Source organism: Pinus tabuliformis, chromosome 6 (genome assembly GCF_031772625.1).
Source record: "Pinus tabuliformis cultivar Carrire ecotype Pingquan chromosome 6, CPIR1, whole genome shotgun sequence".
Taxonomy (NCBI): Eukaryota; Viridiplantae; Streptophyta; class Pinopsida; order Pinales; family Pinaceae; genus Pinus; species Pinus tabuliformis.
Genome location: NC_142292.1, coordinates 667893166 through 667899926, shown reverse-complemented (window position 1 = coordinate 667899926; position 6761 = coordinate 667893166). Strand labels below are relative to the sequence as shown.

At 33.5% G+C, this 6761-nt stretch overlaps 1 pseudogene across 1 annotated transcript; it reads left to right on the top strand.

Moving 5' to 3' along the window:
* The first annotated feature begins 1709 nt into the window (after positions 1-1709).
* Positions 1710-3028, top strand: LOC149260393 (L-gulonolactone oxidase 3 pseudogene; annotated as a pseudogene). The gene is made up of 2 exons (XR_016266758.1): positions 1710-2514; positions 2660-3028. The product of XR_016266758.1 is annotated as an L-gulonolactone oxidase 3 pseudogene (transcript).
* The last annotated feature ends 3733 nt before the right edge of the window (positions 3029-6761 follow it).

Below are 6761 nucleotides of genomic sequence, written 5' to 3'. Positions count from 1 at the left end.
GGTGAGCTTAATTTTTTTTGTTATATGTAATTTTTATTTTAATAACAAAATGGAAGTAGGTTTGAAAGTAATTATTTTTGGAAGAAGAAAGCACAATAACTCACTAGTCTAACTTGATAGCACCAAAAAAAATATCTAAAGTTCGAGTGGTTCTTGAAAATATAACTCTCTAAAAATGAGGCCTGAAATAAAATATTCTCTAAATTGAAGAAAACACAATGCTTCAAAATAAAAATAAGATATGAAAAATGAGATTATATTTATTTCAAGATTTCATTTGCAATTAAAGACTACAATAATATGACATATATGTCAATCCCAATATATTATTAAAAATACGTGTTTATAAAAACACTAGCTATTAATCAATATCTTAAAAAATATATGATCATAGAGTTCAATTTTTATATCTTTGCAGGTCATTTAAGGTATGCATGGTTATTTATAATTGTTTATTTCATGTAGAGATCAATGTAGAAATGAGAAATACATTTTTTTAAACCTCTAAAGATGCAGTCTAGGATCAGCCATAGCTCTTTCAATCATATACAAAGAAACAAAATTACTAATATTTATCTTAAAAATATAATACAAATACAATTTTTTTACTTAATAGACCCTTGAAAATGTGTTTTCCAATTGTCCACACCTTAAATTATCTAGCCAATATTCTCCTACAAATGTAATAATATTTTCCAAAAAAATACACATCTCTTTATCTAATTTATAATGATAAAATCTAACTTCAACTACTTTGGACAATAGACCACTAATTCTGATTCTCAATTATTTTGAACCACGGAAAACTAACTCTCATAAAGTGGATAAAACTGAACTGCCACAAGATAATTCATAAACATAAATAATTTTAGATTCCCATCATTACACCTTACAATTTATATAGAGTATTTACATTAAATTGCAAGCATATCAATAATTAACTTCATGAGTGAAAGTTTCGCTTATTAATAGTAATGGTACTAATAGTAATCCTAAAGATTTTTAGGAAATAATTGATGGATGAAATTTTTAGGAAAGAAATGATGGATGAAAAGAGATAAATTATTGTTATAAAAAATATACCTATACAATAAACTCAAATTTTATATAAAGATAAATAAAAAACGTTTTCTTAAATTTAAAATTTTTAAAGATAATTTTTTTTTTTTTATAAAATGTATATCAATAGCGTACAATTAGAAAATAGATTCTAATAATATTAGTCAGATCTTTTTCAGTATTCCCTCTGTAATAATCTCATTTCGAGGAGATCCGATCAACCAAAAGATAATGACAAGAAATTAATGCTGCAATTAAATAAATGGTTTAATTTGACCTTTGTCCATAAACCATCCATTAAAATTTAAATTTTTCATTAAAATTTATGACAGATACTTACAATGTAAATATACAATTAAAAGAAATCATATATATTTTCTGAGTTTCCAAATTTCCCTTAACCATCCCCTGCATTTAAAAAAAAAAAAAAAAAACAGTCTGTAAAATGACAAATTCAGTCTGTAAATGTCAAATTGCAGGTCAGATGGTAGAGGTGGACAGTTCGTGGTAAGAATTAAGAGTGAAGTAGTGGGTAGCAGGTTGTGATAATGACATTTTCCGATTTTTTTGAAACGTCAAATAGACGTTTTGACAAAAGAAAATATAAAGTATACTGTGAGATGGTGAGATCAACTTTTGGTCGTCAAAATCCAACCATGCACCCCACTACTTCTATATCATACTCATGGACTCCAATTGCTGCCCTCATTCTTACAATATTCTCTCTCGCCCCTTTAATTCTTTTCGATAATCGATATGCAGACCATGAAAGTCCAGTTCCACATTATTTTTCTTCATTGTTCATGCATCTGGATTGCCTTACCTCTTTTGGGCACCTGCGTTCCATCTCCTCCACCCCTTACCTGCAACAATTCTGCCTCCTCCTCCTGTACGATTTCTAATGCCTTTGGCACTTGGCCCGACAGAATCCCTTGCAGAGCCGCTTCCATGGTCGTCTACCCTTCCACAGAAGACGAGATTTTACATGCGGTTGCCGGCTGTGTGAGGAAGAAGCTGAAAATGAAGGTGGTCATCGCCTCCTCCCACACCATTCCCAAGTTCGCCTGCCCCGGATCGGGAGACGGTGCCGGGATTCTGATCAGCACTCAAAGATACAAGAAGGAGATCACGGTGGATAAGGCCGCCATGACTGTCACTGCAGACAGCGGTGTCGGGCTCAGAGACCTCCTCGACGCGGTAGCTGCGTCGGGTTTGGCTCTGGTGGCAGCGCCCTATTGGGAAGGCGTCAGCTTGGGCGGGCTGCTGAGTACGGGCTCTCATGGGACCTCCCTGTGGCGCAGAGGCGGAGCAGTGCACGACTACGTGCTTTCAATGCGCCTAGTCATTCCAGCGTTACCGCAGGAAGGGTATGCGAAGGTCATTACGCTCAACCAAGGAGATCCAGATCTCAATGCGGCCATGGTGTCTCTAGGAGTCCTGGGAGTCATATCAAAGGTAAGGTTAAGGGAGATTTCAGACTGTCATTATACTCTTGTATAATACAGCCTTAATTTCTATACACTCAGTCTCCAGCCTAATACAACCTTAATTTCTATGTGTTGATTGATAAGACTGATTATTGCTTTTCAAATATGTACAGGTGACCTTGACATTGGAGCCCCAATTTAAACGCTCTGTAACGAACTTGGTGAAGGACGATATAAATCTGGAAGAGGAAATTCTGCCTTTTGCAGCAGCTAACGAATTCGGAGACCTGACATGGTATTCATCGCAGCGTCGAGTCGTCCACAGAATCGATAATCGCGTCCCGGTCGCCACGCCCGGGAATGGCTTCAACGATTTCGTCGGCTTTCAGAAGGTTTCCATTCCTGTCACGGCCTTTGCTTATCGGATCAAGACCTTTGCTTCTTTGTCATATCTAACTCACATCCTCCTTATTTCTTCCTTGGTCAACTTAATTCTGAGTAGTTCCATGTTCTACTCAACCGACCTTTCGGCTAGTTCATAAGCAACATGTGATATAACCTATTCTTACCTCCAAATGGACAACAATTTAAACTATAGCATCCTACAAATGGCATCATGGTTATCCATAACCCTAGCCATGATTTCTAAAATCTTGAGCCTTTGTTTAATGGTAGGACCCAAGGTGTCATGTAGTTCCTTAAGATTTTCTTCTATTAGCTGTAAAACTCTCCCGATAATGTCATCATTTTCAGGAAGCCTAAGTGAAATTATTCTAATAATCTCAATCAGATAAGAGGCAACTACAAGTCAGGCCCCTTCACAGGGTTCTCCAGGAATCACTGCTAGATCAAGGAAAGCATTGCTAGTTTGAGTGCCCAATTTAAAACCCTCAAATCTAATTAGATCACCTTAAAAAGGTGTGAATCTAATTTCTCCATATTAAGGAGAGTATTTGCAACTAGCTTCATCTTCTTCAAATCTAACCCAAGTGCAAAGACCCAATTCCCTACCTCCAATTCTTTCTACGAATTCCTTATTTTCTCTAGTTGTAGGATAGCATGTACCCCCTGCAAGGATTTGTTTTTTCTCTTTGGTCCAAAGAAGCATTACAGTCCAAATAACCAAGTGCAAGTGATATCTTGAATTGTAGTTGGTTCCATCTTATTTTGAAATCATTAAAGGTATTTTTGAGGTCTTCTAAGGTATCTTTGATATTCATATTTTCATTAAAAACAACATATACAAGGCTTACAATGCTATACAAAATCAAACTTTGACTCAAGAATCTAACCCATAAACATCGCACACTCAACTTAGCCAACACACCATGACTTTAAACTCAACAATAATATATTCTCATCATCAATTTCCTCACTATATCCTCACCAACAATATATAATAATATGTTAACTCAATACAAACACAACAATAAACTTTTGATTACATAGTCAACAGACTCAATACATAGACCTCTCACATTGAGACATACTTAGCCCTCACTAGTCACACTCAACAATTATGTAGAGGTTCAAATATAATATGAACACTTCATGTAGACTCACCATACTCTCACTAACCCAATAGACTTCCTTTGATAGCTTTTAATAAATAGTTAGCAAGAAGTACTTTTGTTAAACACTTCACAGATAAAGTGGAAACACTTGGCACATAGATAAATATGAGAGGAAAATGTCTGAGAGAATTACAATGCTCAAATGGGTTTGAGGAATCTGACACAACTCCAACAATATAGTAGTCTAATTCAGGCTTTAAGAAATGATAACACATGTCTCAAGAAGTAACTGGAGCCTCAAGGAGAACTTGATCCTAACAGATAATCTCAGTCCAATTGATAAATTTGGGTTTTGACAAATGAATTCAACTCTGGCAAATTAACTGGGCACTAGCAAATAAACTCATCCCAAAAAATAAGATTGGTCCCAATAGATAAATATGGCTCTGACAAATAAATTGGGCTTCGAAAAATAAATTGAGCCCACCAAATAAAATTGGCCCCAATAGATAAATCTAGTAGCGATAAATAAACTAAGCCCAACAAATAAACTCAACACCAATAGACAAATCTAGCTCTGGAAAATAATTACGATAAATGGAACAATCATACGACCTCGACAAATAAATTTCCTTAAAAAATTCTCGAGAAGTAATTTTGCTGAAATTTTAATAAATTCCTTCAAAAATTGAATAGCCCATGAATCACAATTTTTCCATTAAAAAATGCCACAACAAGAAACCCAGCGAAATTTATTAATAATACTAAGGAATAATATCTTTTTTTTTGTTTACTTGAAAATTTTAATTAGCTATTACACCAATAAATTCAACTACTACAAAATAGTTTAACCCAACAAGAGAAATTCAACTTGAAAAGAGGAATTCAGCACAACGAGATAAATTCAACCCAATAAAATAATTTCAACGCATTAAAATAAATCTAGCCCTGCAAACCAATGAACTTTTGCCTAGCAAATCAACCTACAAAATAATTTTTTTTTCTCTCCCAGAATTTATGGCTCCAATGAAATTAATCTTCAAACCTTCAGGAGGAAAACTAGCTTTGATACCACTGTATTATCCCGAAGGAAAAGTAGCTTTGATACCACGGTATTATCCTGCTCGGATTTTTTTATTAGAAAAATTCTGGAAATTACTATACAAAAATTATACCATGAATTTTACTCAGAAACACCATAAAAAAGTTTCATGGAAATGCTAGCAATTAAAATAAAATCTAGAAATTACATAAACGTTACTACTCCCAGAAATTGATCAAATACAAGAAACTCAAATGACATAAAGAATGGCACCAAAATCAACTTTATTTGCTTATTTAAATAAGGTTACATGACAATACAAATATCAATAGTTGAGCTTAAAAATAGATTAGATGACCTCCAAAAAATTGTCGCAATATTGGACTTCGCCTCCAAACTGCTACTATAAATGATGTCCAATTTGTGAATCTGAACTGGAAATGATGCCCAAATTGTGAATCTGAATTAACCTCGCTCCAACCTTTAGATCTACTGCAGATATGATCTCTAACCATCCTAGATCCATCTTAACTTTGGATCTACTAAGCACAGAGAGGGATCAAATCCCTTTTGATTCTAAAAGAAGTTTGCATCTCAAGAGATGTGATCCCTCTCAACACTTGGTAGATCCAAAGTTGAGATGAATCTAGGTTGGTTTAATTTCCTCCTTTAAATAGGTTGTATTCCACATGAATACCATGAGTCATTTTTGTTTTATTATTATTATTGTTTTTATAGGGTTATTTTTATTTTGTTATTTTTACTTTTAATTTTTTTTTACAAATGTTTACATTACGTTACATAATATTTTAATTTAATTTTAGTTTATTTTTATAGTTTTTTACATGATGTTACATTACATTACATAATATTTTAATTTAATTTAATTTTAGTTTATTTTTATAGTTATTTACATGATGTTACATTACATTACGTTACAATATCTCTCCCATACAAGGTTAGAGAGTGCCTATCGGTGCAATATACTCTTGAAGATCCATGATATATATGGACATTGAAATCTCCTCCATGGTGGGTTGAGTTTTCCTCCAACTCACAATAGGAAACCTAAGGGTTTTCATCTCAAATAAGAAACTTACTCCAAACCAAAGATATCTCAAATGATTTGCTTCCCCTTCCTCCATAGATCTAATGGACCTCTCTCCAACCTTCTACCAGTGATTTATTTTATTATTTTATTTTCATTCTATCAGATTCTCCCCTTTACTTTATTTAAGTGGATTTTATTTTATTTTACTTGTTTTCATTATAGATTCTCCCCTTTCCTTTATTTAAGTGGGTTTTATTTTATTTTACTTAAGTCACTTTTCTCCTTCTGTCATTTTTCTTCAATTAAGCATTTCCCCATTTTTTATTTAATTAAATGACTAATTAAAGTCACTTTTAATCTAGGAAAATGGTAAATCTTCCTTTGCAATCTCTCAAACCAATTAAAGTCACTTTTCACCATCACATCTTGTAGATCTGTTATTTCTGGTTCCAAAGAGATATCACACTAAAGTGTTTCATAAAATATTCTTCTCAAAGTGACACATTAAACATATTTAATTCAAATATGCTCAAGAATAACCTCGTTTTACGGGAATTATCGAAATGCAGTAGAATCGATAATAAAATGTGTGAAACTAGCCCTGATGATGAAATGTTCGAGAAATCCTTGTGAAACCCCATAAAACTCCTCCAAAACCCTCCAGGCCC